Raw genomic sequence first — 15,150 nt, forward strand, 5'->3', positions numbered from 1 at the left:
CAATAGCAACCTTTGGACCAGCGCTAGCAGTCTCCATTGTCGGTCGATCCCACCTACCTGACGTCGCTCTTCTGACGAAGTAGTTCCAATCACATCGGCTTCCTTCTGCAAGCGGTGGTTGTAGGAATCCGAACGCCTACTCCAAATCCCTAGAACCTGTGTGAACCTACAACTTTCGATCTCTGGTTGCAATCTGCCACTCTATACCCTGGCCGGGTGGCTCAGCCGCCACCCACCACCGTCAGTCACCATACACCACCATCAGCACCAAGATGGTTCTCTCCAGCTATGGAGGACCATCTAAGACCTATCCGCTGATCTAACTTGATCTTCGGAGTCCGCTCCCGGGGTACATTCCCTGGGGCGGCTCTAACGCATCTCTCTGTTGTGACCTCGCATATCCGTCTCCGGCGCAGAAGCACTTTCTCAGAGCAGGTGGTCGGAGTCGATGTCACATCATTCTTCTATATACCACTTCAACTCTAATATCTTAACTTCAATGGATGCTTCTAATCAATCTCAACAAATGTATTCAATTCAAAATAATAAATAGTGTGGGCTGCCCAATGCATGCCCCGTTTCTAGTTCTTGAAGAGTATGATCAATGGAAAGTTAGAATGGAGAGATTTTTGCTTGGTAAAGAAAAAGGTGAAGAGATATAGAGATCAGTAGAAGAAGGTCCTCCTGTTCCCGTATGACAAATGGTTAGAGATGCTACCGCTACACTCATGGATCAAGAAGAAATCTTTCCAGCACCACTAACTGCATCCGACATTAAGAAGCTTCATGTAGATAAGATTGCTTTCTCAGAAATGGTGTTTGGTATTCCTCCTTCTCTCTTTGAGCTCATAAAATTATGCAAATTTGCCAAATAAATTTGGGATACACTTTAAGACTTGTTCGAAGGGTATGAGAACATGAAAGATAAGCATTTGACATCAGTTGTAAACTAATTTGACACCTTCATTACAACTCTTGGTGAATCTATAGCCTCTGCATCAAATCGGTACAAGATCGTTATTAACAACATGACAACACATGGTGTATTACGAACTCCACTCGAGTACAATCTCAAGTTCATCGACAACCTTCGAAAAGGATGGGGAAATGTTAAGTCCTGTCTTCAGAGTAATGGATCTCTAAAGAAACTGAATCTATATCAGTTGTTTGATGAACTACAAGGTCATGAATCAAACGTTGCTCAAACGTTGAGAGAAATCTCAAGAGGTCCTCTTGATTTAGTAAGCTCTGTCAATCCATTGATTCCGAACCCATCTGTTTTGGATCCTTTTGGAGTCATCCCACATGTTCCACCTATTCAACCTACTCAACCCACTCAACGTGTTGCACCTATTCCTCTGATTCCGAACTATTCGTACGATGCAGAACTTGATCCTGAACCTGGTGATTCCGAACTTTGTTTCCATCAAGAGTTTGCACCTCTATCTATGAAATATAGACATCCTTGGAATACCGATCAACAACCACCTCATAACTGATTTCAAGCTCCTCACCAAATCAACCCACAACCTTACCCCAAACCCAATGAAAATCCACCTGTATATCAACCCAACATTCTAAATCACTCCTCAGAACCTCAGGAAGTTTCGAAATTTATGTCACAAATATGGTCTCGAAAAACACTTTGCAAAGGACTCTTTGGCTGAAATTCCTCAAAAACCAATGGTGAAAGATTCTGCCTACTATGCTCGTAGAGCACAAGAACTTGCTGAAAGTGAAAAGGATTTTGTTACCACAGTTTCAAGGAATGTTGATGGGTATTGGTCATCCGGAGATAAGAATGAAGAAAAATCTGCAAGGAATTTGTGTCTAGTGGCTAGACAATCAACTGAATGTGATGAAGGTTATTTGTCTTCTATTTCAGAAGATGATGATGACGATACTGAGCCAAACTACTGCTACATGGCAACAAACGATCCACCTAGCCGAAGCATCATCCAACAGGTAAATTCCATGATCACTGATAATAACTTTGATTTGACTGTTTGTGAACCTCATCTAACCCAAATTTAATCAGATATTATAATTATTCATAGAGCCTATGAGTATGCCATAGAAGTTAGTGAAAAGATGGATTGTGAGTTGACTCGTCTTAGATTACGTTTTGAAGACCACAAGCTTAATATTGAATCATTAGAGAGAGAACTTGTAATAACTAAGGATGAATATATTATCTTGAAAGACAAATGTGAAATTACGTGTAGTGAAAGAAACATTTTAGTTACTGATAATCAACGCCTTAATGCTAAAATCGATACTTTACATAACTCTATTAATGTTCTTGAAGCTAACGATAGGATAACACATAATTTTCATCACCCTTTTCAAAGCACTTGATCTCGGAAGTGAGTTTTCGAAACCCATTGCTCATCCGTTGCAGGAACTTCAAAACCTAACGTTTATGGGAGACATTTCGAACCATAATTATTCGGATACCCTGTCTCACCGTTGTCATCCCTTCATGAGACTTCAGACTAATATTAGTCTATGATTCCCAAGTTCAAACCTATCACTGTTAAATGTCCTGATTCCACGGCTCTTCTGCCTCTGATATCCCTGGACCTAAATCAGTCATCGTAATCGTTATCTAACACAGGCTATACTGGAGTTCATTTTCCGAATTCTAGTCCTCCGAACAATTGCGTTATTAAGGAAACAGTCCTGAGACAAATGGACGTGACTCAGACCAAACCGATTCATTTTGGGTGTCTCTTGATAGTGATGTAGAACTTAAGAGTGATGATGACATCTCGTTTGACTCCTGTGTCTCTAATTCCTAGGTGGTCTCAAAATCGACTCTAGTTCCAATTAAGCCTCGTTTCAACAATCCATCGACTGGAAAAACTTCCAAGTCATCATCTGACTCTCGGAAGAAAACTTGGCTAAACAAGAAAGACATTGTTCATCCAAAGAACGAAGATATAAAAGCTCTTGAAAAAGAAAGAGTAAATTACACGAATGGTCCCTGTGGTTTGGGGTAATTCGCGCACTTGGTCCCTAACTTATTTTTTTTAACTCGGAAGGTCCCTAATGTTTGTTTTTGTTACGCGCTTGGTCCCTACTTTTTGCTTTTGTTTCGCACATGGTCCCTGTCTTACCTAAAAAGACTATTATTTAAATAGGGAAAAATGGTGTTTTAGGTTGGGTAATGTGAGTGGGTTGGGGTTGGGGGTGTGTTTATTTAAATAAGTTAAAAAATCAAGGGCAAAATAGTCTTTTTAGATGAGACAGGGACCAATCGCGTAACAAAAACAAACAGTAGGGACCTTCCGAGTTAAAAAAATAAGTTAGGGACCAAACACGCAAATTACCCCAAACCATAGGAACCATTCGTGTAATTTACTCAAAAAGAAACTAGGTCTAGGAAATGTTCTAGGTTTCTTGAGAAATCCGTGAAGAAAGTGTATCAAACACTTATTCCATCTACTAGGAATCACAATACGTTCATGCGTGTTAGGATCCTTAATAGGCCATATAATCCTGTTAGTTACGATGTTCAGAAAACATCTGTCAATTGTTGTGTTAAAAATGTTTCTATTGAAACCTCATCTAAGAAAACCAACTCTCCTCGGATAGTTTCTTCTTTTTTGTTTATTGCTACCTTGGATGGCACGATTTTTAAACCTAAAAAACTTCCAAAACCTAATATGCCTTTGAATGCAACAAACAAAGGAAAAGATGCTCAGAACATTGTTGCTCAAAAACCTTCTAAAGGTTTGAAACAAAACTTTGAATGGAAAGTAAAAAGGTATGAAAAAACAACTAAAACACCTGTGAACACAACTCTTCTAGCAACATCTCGAAAAACTATCCCTCCAAGGAAAGCAGTGCCCAAACAACCAATGGTTGAGCATGACTTTTGGATAAATAAAAAGACCTTGACATTATGCATCTGTCCAAAAGATTATTAGAAAAAGCCTTCTGAGATACCAGCTGCTCAAAAATCACAAACCAAGTCCAAAGCCCATGCTAAAGTCCCTTAATCTAACTCGGAGCCTAAAAACTCCAAAACTCACTGATTTTGAAGGCTTTTTGTGCTTCGGAACAAGAGACGACATGGTATATTGATAGTTCTTGTTCCATGCACATGACTGGGGAGAAAGATTTGTGGTTGATCTGAAGCTCGCTCCTAATGCTGGTTATGTTACTTATGGCAACAATTCAAATTCTCAAATTCGAGGTTATGGTGTCTTGACCAATGGAAATTTCTCTGACTCTAATGTAGCATATGTAGCTGATCTCAAGCATAATCTGATCAGTGTGGCTCAACTCATTGATGCAAACTGAAGAGTTTAATTTTGCAAGAAGCAAAGCTATGCTATGACAGAAGACGGGAAAGAATGTCTTATCAAATCAGATTGCATAAAAAAATATGTATCCTTTGGATATCAACATGATCAACGAAAAGCCTCAACTTTGTCTTCTTTCTAAGGCCGTTCCCGACATAAGTTAGCTATGGCATCGGTGACTCACTCGTCCCAACTTCCGATACATGAATGATTTGGTTTATGGTGAAATGGTTTGAGGTCTGCCACTCTTCAAATTTGAAAGCGATCATCTTTTTGTTGCGTGTGAATGTGGGAAGCAATAAAAGAAAGGTCCATTTCAGAACAATTGGGACTTTTTCATATTGATCTCTGTGGACCATCTACTATAGAAAGTCTACATCACAAAAAAGTATATTCTTGTGATTGTTAATGACTACACAAGGTTGTGACAACCGTCAAAATTCGAGTCGGTTCTAGATTTGACTAAGCTTAGTTGCACGTATAGGCACGAAACATACTAGACTTAGTAACTAGAAGCTAAGTTATAACCTACTAGAAACTTGGAAATAAGTAGAATTGAAGGATAATGTACTTAGATTTCACATTGATATGTGAATTCTGCAACTACTTTAACTATAACGACTATCCAAATTCAGGTCATTCCTTGAATTGAACATCTTTGGATGAATCATGTAGACACATCATGCACTTGACCTAGTAGTATAAATTAGGTCAATGTCTCGTAGGAACTTAAGTAAAATTTGAAACTGTGACTGGTATACTTGGTTCTTCAATTTCACATGAATCTCAAAACCACTACATAGAATGCCAATAACCTGATTTCAATCAAACTATGTAACTTTCTACCAAATATAATTATTTTATTTTGAGAAATTTGAGTTTTTTCATATATTAAACTCAATTCATTTTGATGCTAACAAATTTTATTTGGTTCAAAACAATCCAAGATATTCTACATCCATTGTGATATTCCAAAATGCCCAAACTTTATAACAAGTGTCAAAATTTTATAAAATAAATGCAAGTTTTATAAAATTTAAACTTCCCCCAAAATTTTATATTATATATAAAATCTTTAATTATTTATATATGTCATGAGACCTAAATTATATTATGGACAATAATTTATAAACATTAGCTTATTTATGAGAAAATTCAGTACAAGATTTTATATTTTATAAACCTAACCTACATACCTTATAAATTATATAAAAAGAAAATTAATGTTGGAAAATAATCCCTTTCTCCTCAAAATCACGTTCGCATCTCTTTCCCCAAGTCACCTCTTTGTTAGACTAGGTGTCTAAGCCTATAACTATAATTGATATGTACTTGACCCGAGAGTAGCACAATCCATTTCGAGTTGCCTTCACCAGAACAATCTGATAGGATGGATATTTGAGAAAGAGATTATTTTTAATTTATTAATATATTATAAGAATAATATATTAATTGAGAAATCATATTATTTAATTAGTATTGGTCAATAATTAAGTTGGAATTAATTTAGTGATCAACAGAGACTAATTAAATTTGCAAGGACTGATTATGTAAATCAGTAATGTTTATAGTTTGGGCTAATGATCCATGTTGATTAGTGATGGGCTAATTCTATGTGAAAGCCCATGAAGAGTTAGTCCAAAGGGCCTATCATATGGATCATTAGATTACCAAAGGTTGTAGGGTTTTATGTATGAAACCCTAAGGATTCCAAACTATAAATTAAACCCCTATGGTTGCAAAATCGGCCACTAGTACTCCAAGGTGAAAACATAGCCATTTTTGGTGCTCCTCGCCTCTCTCTTATTATCCTCCACTTGTTCATGGTGTTTGTGATTTGTTTGAGGCATCACACTTGGGGTGATAAGATCTTGAAAGGCCAAGAATTATACGCTACAACAAAAGGTAATCATCTAACTAGCTTTTATGATTCATATATCAATTTTGTATGTTAGTTAGACTTCATGCTTTGGAAAATGAATATTGCATGCATAAATAGAGAAAACTTAGATCCAAAGCATTAGGGTTGTATGTGCACCATATGAGTGTTATAGTACAAAAAACACAATAGTGGTATTAGAGCCATGAGTGTTTTTTGTTATATAGATGAAATTGTATTGTTTTCAAAGTTGAAAAATTATGATTTTTGCTGTCTGACTGCTGGACTCGATGAGTCCCATGAGTGGACTCGACGAGTCCATAGCCTGGCTCGACGAGTTGGATCATCAGATGACAGATTTTTTGAGTTTTTGGCCTGTTTTGGATTAGGATCATTGCCACAAACTGTTTTGGCTCATAAAATTCGATTCTACTGATATGGTAATGATTATCCCCATCCAATAACATGTTGATTGTCAAATTTTAAGATAAATACTTGATTTTATGAAAAATTAATTATTTGTAGAATTTGAATCATTTTGCTATATGAGTTGAATTAGGTCAAATTTGTAAAAGATAAATTTATATGATAATTTTATTAGTTAAATTTAATCTAAATTTTTCTTGAAGAGCTTCATAACTTTTCCTCAAGTTATAAAATATGAAAAGTCTCATTCATGAAACATTAAACTCATTAAGTTATGGAATTCAAGAGTTTTTTGAAAAGTTGCAAAACTTGTCATCAAGTTTTTGAATCCAAAAGGTTTTGAAGAGTTTCAATACTTGCCCTCAAGCTTTGGAATTTAAAATTTGATTAAAGAAGTTTTAATTGTGAAATATTAAATACCAAACTCTTTGGCTTCATAACTTAAACCTAGAATTAAAAGGTTGAATTATGGCTTTATTGACGATTAATTAACAGTTTAATTAAAAGAAGTATTAATGAATCCATAATATTTGGTTTGAGTTTAATTAAATTAAGAGTACAATTTATTAATAGGTTAAACCACCGAGTATTTTAAATGTGTAAAATACACCCTTATACTATATAAAATTTAAAGTTTAATATATTATATATGTATAAGTAAAAGGTCAATCTTATCGTTAGTAGGCCTCATTCACGAAGCTGGTCTATAAGGGGTGTTTAAGGAAATTGCCTATAAAATGAAGATTGAGTGGGTATCTACTCTTACCCATAGCACTCTTGACTAGTGAAGGGTCATTAGCCGAACGGGTAGGATAGGACACAAACTTCCATTAAAATTATAATGAAATACTGTAAGTCCCTTAGATCGAAGGATCCAAACCAGTGATCAAACAAATAGCAATCAAACAAAATAAGTATGAAGTAGAAGAATACTTAACTCAAGCAATGCACACGATTTTATACCAGGGCCTTAAACCGTCTGGTACACCTTGATTACACACACATACGTCTACTTCTGACATACACCGACAATCCCTATATATAGGGGATAGATGGTCGTACATGGGTTTATGGCTGTAACCGTAAACATAACAAACATCAACAAAACATGACCATTAACCCACTAAAACCTATACATATGATTGCCTAGCCCAAACCACAAAGACAAGACCTTTCAATTTCCCCCTTAGTTTGAGGCTAGCATTGGCTCAATCTTTTTCAATGATAAGCACATCTGTCCCCCCATGGCACCAAGCCACATCTCCTTCTGGATTATCTCTGCAACCATTGTAGTGTATTCTTTAGCTTCACTCTCAAAAATATCTTCAGCAACCTTGATTTGATGTTGACCCAGCTGGTGAATATCTCACCTTCCAAATTGAAGTAGATCTCTCTTGTCAAATAAGCGAAGGCGACCATCTGGAAATTTGATGACAGCAGAAGCTGTGGTTTCATCATAAACCCAGTAGAGCATATTTCTTAGAGATCCATTGCAAAAATTCTGCAAAATAGGGATCTGTCTCACTTGGTTGGTAGGTGGCCACATTACCGTCTGGAAAGGCTTGTTAGTCTTTGGACCAAGTACGTGAGGAAATCTTTTGATGATGGACTCAACAGTCTTCATGTTAGTAAATCCCTTCTTCACTTGATTTTCAAGAAAAAGCTTGAAGTGAGTTGCTCGTGGATCATTGGATGGATTAGCAAATGGAGAATTAGCAAGTTCAGAAAGGTCAACTCTTGTCCATGAGCTGAAATCATGAAAGTCTTTGTAATACTCCATGCTTGAACTTTTACGCTTCACAATCCACATATTCAATCTGTCATGAAAACCCCATGACAAAATTCCTGATTCATCACCATACTTGTGACCACATCGTTTCTCTTGAAGATCAGTTACAATGATTTTGGGTTGATCTCCACGAGCATTTTGATCTGAGCTCGTCTTGAATAACAGTTGCGGCTTCTTAGCAGATGCTGCCAATTTGGCACGTTTTAACGAAACTATGTGAGGTGCTTGAATTGGTTCCTTTTCAAATCTATTAACGACTTGAGTTCTTCTCACAATGGGCGGGTCAACGGGGGGGGGGGGGGGGGGGGGGGGGTTCTTGAGAAGACTGGCCAACTCTGAACTCTTCAACTGATGATTTGAACTTGTCTCCAAGTTCCTCTGCCAATTTTCTTTTCAAATCATAGTAACATGCAGTTAGAGTCCCGAGATGTGTCTGCAGATCTGAAATTTGCTTTGACTTTAGAGCATTATCTGCTTCAAGATCAGCAATTCGAATATCATGTTGTCTAATTTGGAGGTCTTTCTCTATGTTTTGCTGGTTGAGAACACCGATTTCCTCTCTAAGCTTGGACACTAAAGGATCATCATCCCTTGAATGACCTTCCTCAATAGATATTCCTTTTGCACGAGAGGAAGGCACTGAACTTTGTTGTTGTGACAAGTGCATCGCAAGCCTCTCAGAGGCAGCATCATGCGAATGCCTTGGAGGAGATGATCCCTGAGCAACTGATGAGCCTCCAGTTTCATATACCGTGCTTGGGCCTTCTTGGGTTAGCATGTGTGATGTAGCAGCAGTTGTTGTTGTTGTTGATTGAGTTGGTGGGGTTGTTCCAGATTCAGTGCTCCCGGCCTTGGGTCATTTCTTTTCCTTTTTAACGGAGGCTGGGAGGTTTGAGTTATCACAATATCACTCACAGATGGCACAGTCGTCGGAATAGCACCATCAAGGGGAGGAATCCCTGAAGTTTTATCCATATGAATTGAGGTATCAGCCATTTGCTTTGAGGTATGAGGCATAGTTTCTTGAACATCTTCAGGATCCCTTATCTCCGTTGCTTGATGAGCAACATCACTGATATTGTCAAAGAAAGTGTCGAGGTCTGCATTTGATAGGTAACCCTCATTGCTAAAATTTAAAGGAATGTCGTCCTTATCAAAACCTGAGAGATTAATATCCTTAAAAGAATCATACTCATCTTCCTCATCATCATTCACAGTAACATCTTCCATCATACTTTCACTGAAATCGCTTTGAACTTGCACATATGTCAAATCATGTTCCTCGGCCATGATTGCGACCGGAGGAACTCTGTCTTCCTCATGTTCATGCTCTGAGGCTGAGATGACAATGTTATCAGTTTCTGTAGGGCTTGAGAAATCATCAGAACCGGAGCAATCACTTAATTCAGCAAAATTACCAAACTTCACCTATGGATACTTTCCTTCAAACACAAATTTTCCCTTCCGGTTCTGTTTCATAAGACCAAAAGCGCTAGAACCGATGGATTTGAGGTCCAAAGTTTCTCCTCTTCTCTCAATCTCTGGGTGTTTGAAGTTGAAGATTAATTAAAGAAATATTGGATACATAAGAAACTTATCCCTTGAATTTCCTTCAATGTTTACAATAATCTCATTCAATATGAACCTTGAGTGGTTGAAATCCATGCCCGAAGCAAGAGCTGCGATTGCACCAGTGTTGAGTAAGGAAATTTCATCAGCTCCTGATTTTCGACTAGAAATACAACTCACAAATACGTGAGCTAAAAATCTCCAATACAGAGGCAACGGTTTCTTAAGCGTTGAAGGAAACACCCCTTCGTATCCCATTTGATCTATTATTTCTTGAGTCTGATCCATATCAATCTCTGTTGGAAATTCTGGCTCATCATTAATCTGCAATGCCTCACGGAGGATCTGCTCAGTCACCAAGAGATTCTTTCCTTTGACAGTTGCTTCAAGGGACTTTGTTTCCTTCTCATCTTCAAGTACAACTTCATTGCTCAAGAATTCCTTTATCAATTGCTGATAAATAACAGGACTGGTAGTAAGAGCAGTAGACAGACAACATTTCCTCAATCCATGGACCATGGATTTGAAATCAAAGTGAGCTTCTAGAGGATCAACCAAGAGGATGGCCAAGTTATAAGCATAAACAAACTTAAGTCCAGCCATTTGTTCTACATAAACCAAGCTAAGTGAGAAAACACAAATTTTTAATCAATAAACATCAAGTTTTTCCCATTTAACAATTGATTAAGATTTTAATTTTGAGTTGTAAAAAAATTGCATTTTAGGGAAAAGTTGGGGGTCTACGGCCGCACACGGGTCTACAGGCGTACACGAGTCTACGGCCGTACACGGGTCTACGGTCGTACACCCTTCAAAGTCTGTACACCCTTCATCAGTGCCGAAATGACGATTTTCTTCAATTAATCCTCAATTTACAGTCGATTTTCTTCAATTAATCCTCAATTTACAGTCGATTTTCTTCAATTAATTCCTAAGGACCATTCATCTGACAACGACCAATGATATTGTTGTCCACCTAAATTGAGCAGCGAGATCTACAAACAACCTTTTAATTGTTCAATTTTAGATGTAGTAGAACATGTTTCCCGCTTCCTGATATACCCCAATAATCCAGGACTTCCAAAACACTCCTTACTTTAGATGAGCAGACTATTATTATGGGAGAAGGCAGATTTAGAATGCATATGTTGTACCCCCATGTCGGATCTCTTACAATCACACAGAGAGTGAAACATATGACTAACCAGAGTTTAGAGGGATTGAGAAATAGAATGGTGCATATACTATGTACCAGGTCGAATCTATCGATTGCGCAAAGGAGACAACATATGGCGAACAGAAAGAAAGAATTTGCAAAGAAGGAGATGCGGAGAGACAAAGTTACATATGTTGCATTCCAGGTCGGATCTCTTCCAATCAGCAGAGGAAGCAACATATGACTAACAATGAGAAAGAAAATAACCTTCTACATACCTAATTTATCAAAATTCCCCAGTCGCCCCGTCAATACCGGAATTAAGGACAGAGTCTGTACATGTAGGAAAAGTTAAACCACGGTTCTAGATACGGATTGCATTAGTGTAACTGGTGGATTCTCATGTATATCTCTGTGCTCAACCTACCCGAGCGTCATATTGTCAAGCTAAGTGGATCTATCTAGGTCAAGATTTTGTCAAGTCACTAGATTCCTTAAGATCATTTGAACTGTAACGACCCAATTTTCATGTCCAAAATTTTCATTTTTGATTAAGTGATTTGCAAAACATTTGTAACAAAATATCAATCGATCATATCATTTAATAAAAACATGTCTCGTGTCTGAAAACCGAATCGTAAAAAAAACATAATAATGTCAGAGTACAAATCCCAGAATAACTCATAGTGCGGAAAACAATGTGTGTGTCTGATGTGCCGCTACCACGCCAGCTCCTTCCCCTTCGCTGAAGAGGTACCTGAAACCAAACTATAACTGTAAGCACAAAGCTTAGTGAGTTCCCCCATCGTACCACATACCATACAATCTCATAGCATACATACTGCCGGGCAATTCTGGGGTGCCTGACCTACCCGGTACGGCCATTCTGGGGTGCCGACCTACCCGTGTCAAGCCATTCTGGGGTGCTGACCTACCCGTCGGTCCTAACAACCGACCCTCGGGGACTATTCCACCCCCTACTGCTACCGTTACATATATCACAACATAAACATACTATCAAACATATCTGGGGTGTCTGAACTACCCTTCGGTCCTAACAACCGAACTTGGGACTATTCCCCTCCTACTCCCGCTATCACACTTAACATATCATGTCAGCATATAAACATATAATCACATACTGTCAGACATATATGGGGTGCTTGACCTACCCTTCGGTCCTAACAACCGAACTCTACCACTATCACATATACCAAGTCATGCCAACATATAACATATCAGGTAGTAGCAAACCTAGTTGATATCACAAAGACAATCATCTAACATACAACTCCTACTGGTGGGCCGACATTGTGGCCGTAGACCCACCACTACTGGAAGGTAACTCACCTCGTAGTAGCTGCTGATCTGTGCGGGAATCCTCTGACTGCTGCCCGCTGCTACTCCGGAAATCCTCTGGCTATAATCCCCACAAAACACTTAGTCATACACTACTAACTGTTCTTAGGGTAAAATGACCATTTTACCCCTGACCAAGTCAAAGTCAAAGTCAAAGTCAACTTCTAGTTGACCTGACTCGCCGAGTTGGTTCGCCAACTCGCCGAGTCCCTATCCTTCCATTTGTCCTTATACCCGCCTCTACTCGTCGAGTTAGGCGATGACTCGATGAGTTTTCCTTCTAATTGAACATCGTCTGAATCTTCATCCGACTCGCCGAGTTGTATGAACAACTTGTCGAGTTCATCTTCAACTGATACACAGGTCCTGTCCTTGACTCGTCGAGTTGTATGAACAACTCGTCGAGTTCATCTTCATCCTTAAGAAGATTGCCTTGGATTCGCCGAGTCTGTTCATGCACTCGCCGAGTCCCATGAATTTCCAGAACAATGGCTTAGTCCAGAACGTTGGGTCACTCCCCGGGACTCCCTAATACCTTTCCACACTCAACTGGGTCCTTTTGACCCTCAACTGATATGGGACAGAAACCTTGGACTCGCCGAGTCCAAGAATAGACTCGTCGAGTCGGTCACATCCTCTCACTAACTCTTCGATTTCTGATGTACAACCCTTGATCAAAAGATAGATCTATGCTTCTACAATCGATCTAGCACGTTAAGTTACAACCTTTACGTGCTTGTATGAGACTTTGAGCTCAAAAGGTCCTCAAACAAGCTCTTACAATGCATGGGGCCTTCTTTGAGTGCAAAAGCCACTCCTTTCTGCCTTGTAACCCCTCTAAGGACCTAACCCCTAACCATGCTTGCAATCATGGTTGGTGACCAAAATGGCTTAGAAAAGCCCTAGAACTCCACAAAATGGGATCTATCAAGAGAACATACAAGGTATAGACTTTATACCTTCTGTAGACTGCTAATGATGCTCAAAATCGGATCCTTCTAGCCTCCTCTTGATCCTTCAAGCTTTTCCTTCCTTCCTTGGATCACAAAAACACCAAAATCACTCCAAATGCCTTAGATTGCTTCAATAATGGCTAGGGTTTGCTATGGGGGTCTTCTGGGAGCAAATGGGCCGAAGGAGGCCGAGTTAAGGTGTTTAAATAGGGTGCAAACCCTCGGGTTAGGGTTTTTGTCCAGACAGGGCCTACTCGCCGAGTCCGGGACCCGACTCGTCGAGTCCACTGCTTAAACCCTACGTCTTGTCCCGCTTCTACTCGGAAATTTGGTCCTTCAACTTGCCGAGTCCAATGCCAAAATGCAAAATATTTTAAAGAATTAATAAAAGAATACGTACCAAGAACCAGGTGCTACATGAACCTAGTCAAGTGCATTTAAATCTTTCGAGCCTACCATCGCATCGAATACAGAGTCTAGATAATTCAGCTTTAGTACTTTACACATATTTTAATTGCCTGTTATCACACGTGTTGATATCACTTCCCATTTCATTACCTGCAAGCAAACTTCATTAAAAACCTATTTTTGGAATTTTCATATTTTTCTTGACAAAAATAAAACAGAAATAACACTATTTTTGGATTTTTCAAAATTTTCTGATTTTTGTTTGGTTTTTGTTTATTTCTCCCCATAAATTTGTGCATGGGTGAGAATGAAAATAAAATGCGCAAATTTAAACTATCCTAAAACAAAAATTAGTCCTCAAAACGTATCATTTTCAAAAATCCTACAAGCACGTTGAATCGAGCTTTGTTAAATATATGAGTTAATTAAAAAAATCAAATATAAATGTTTAAATATTTAAGAATTTTGTATTTATAAGAAAATAAGAAAAAATAATGAATTATTAAAATTGATTTTTTTTATCTTTTAAATTTAAATAAATAAACAAAATAAACCAATAAGCTTTAATTTGGAAATTTTGAAATAAGAAGGTAACTCTATTAATGAAATTGATATTTATTTATCACTATATTTGTTGTAATTATTACATTAAAGTATTATGTAGAATTTATTAAAATAGAAAACTCATAAAATGACACATGGAAAAAAAATTAATTTAAAAATCACCAAAAAATAACATTTGACAAATCGAATGAGAGTGTGACATGTGGCAAAAAAAAAACCTTATTTATTAGAATAGATTGAAATACAATAAACTACTTTTAATTAAAATTTAAACACTAAATAGCTACATTTCATTTTGGTTAAAGAACATACTGTGAATCAAATTCCATAAGCCAATTTGGAAGATCTGGTAGTGCTTCTCGGACAAGAATTCCACAATCATATCAAATTAAAAGCAAAATTCAACCAAAGTGCTTTGAAAATGAAAATAAAAACATACCTTGTGTACCTCATGCAAGTTTCAATTTACTCATATCTTCCTCCACCGTTTCTTTTTCCCTATTTAATAAAACCCCCAAAAAAAATCAAGAACTCACAAAAATAATATCGAGCATGTATTTGAATGCTTAAGTTCCAATTTCGAAAAGAACCAAACTTTTCTTTGCAATTCAAACTACAACATTATAAAGAATCTGATTTAGGTTTATTAAAAATTCTCGACAAATATAATCTTTGAAAATACCTGATTATTTGCAGATGGTTCAAAAGACATATAAACATGGATGATAAATTACATA

At 37.6% G+C, this 15,150-nt stretch overlaps 1 long non-coding RNA gene across 2 annotated transcripts in view; it reads right to left on the minus strand.

Annotated features, from left to right (window-relative positions):
• Positions 1-11,699: 11,699 nt before the first annotated feature.
• LOC111876834 (uncharacterized) overlaps positions 11,700-15,150 on the minus strand; it is a 3,806-nt gene continuing 355 nt past the window's right edge. The window contains exons 1-6 of one of the 2 annotated variants that reach the window (XR_008232123.1): positions 15,096-15,150; positions 14,853-14,911; positions 13,842-13,999; positions 13,448-13,524; positions 12,480-12,549; positions 11,700-11,886 (exon numbers count right to left, since the gene is read on the minus strand). The exon at positions 15,096-15,150 is cut by the window's right edge and continues 355 nt beyond it. This is a non-coding gene — a long non-coding RNA (uncharacterized LOC111876834). The remainder of the gene's footprint in view (positions 11,887-12,479; positions 12,550-13,447; positions 13,525-13,841; positions 14,000-14,852; positions 14,912-15,095) is intronic. The other variant, XR_002845120.3, reaches the window with a different exon arrangement.

Source organism: Lactuca sativa, chromosome 4, assembly GCF_002870075.4.
Source record: "Lactuca sativa cultivar Salinas chromosome 4, Lsat_Salinas_v11, whole genome shotgun sequence".
Lineage (NCBI taxonomy): Eukaryota > Viridiplantae > Streptophyta > Magnoliopsida > Asterales > Asteraceae > Lactuca > Lactuca sativa.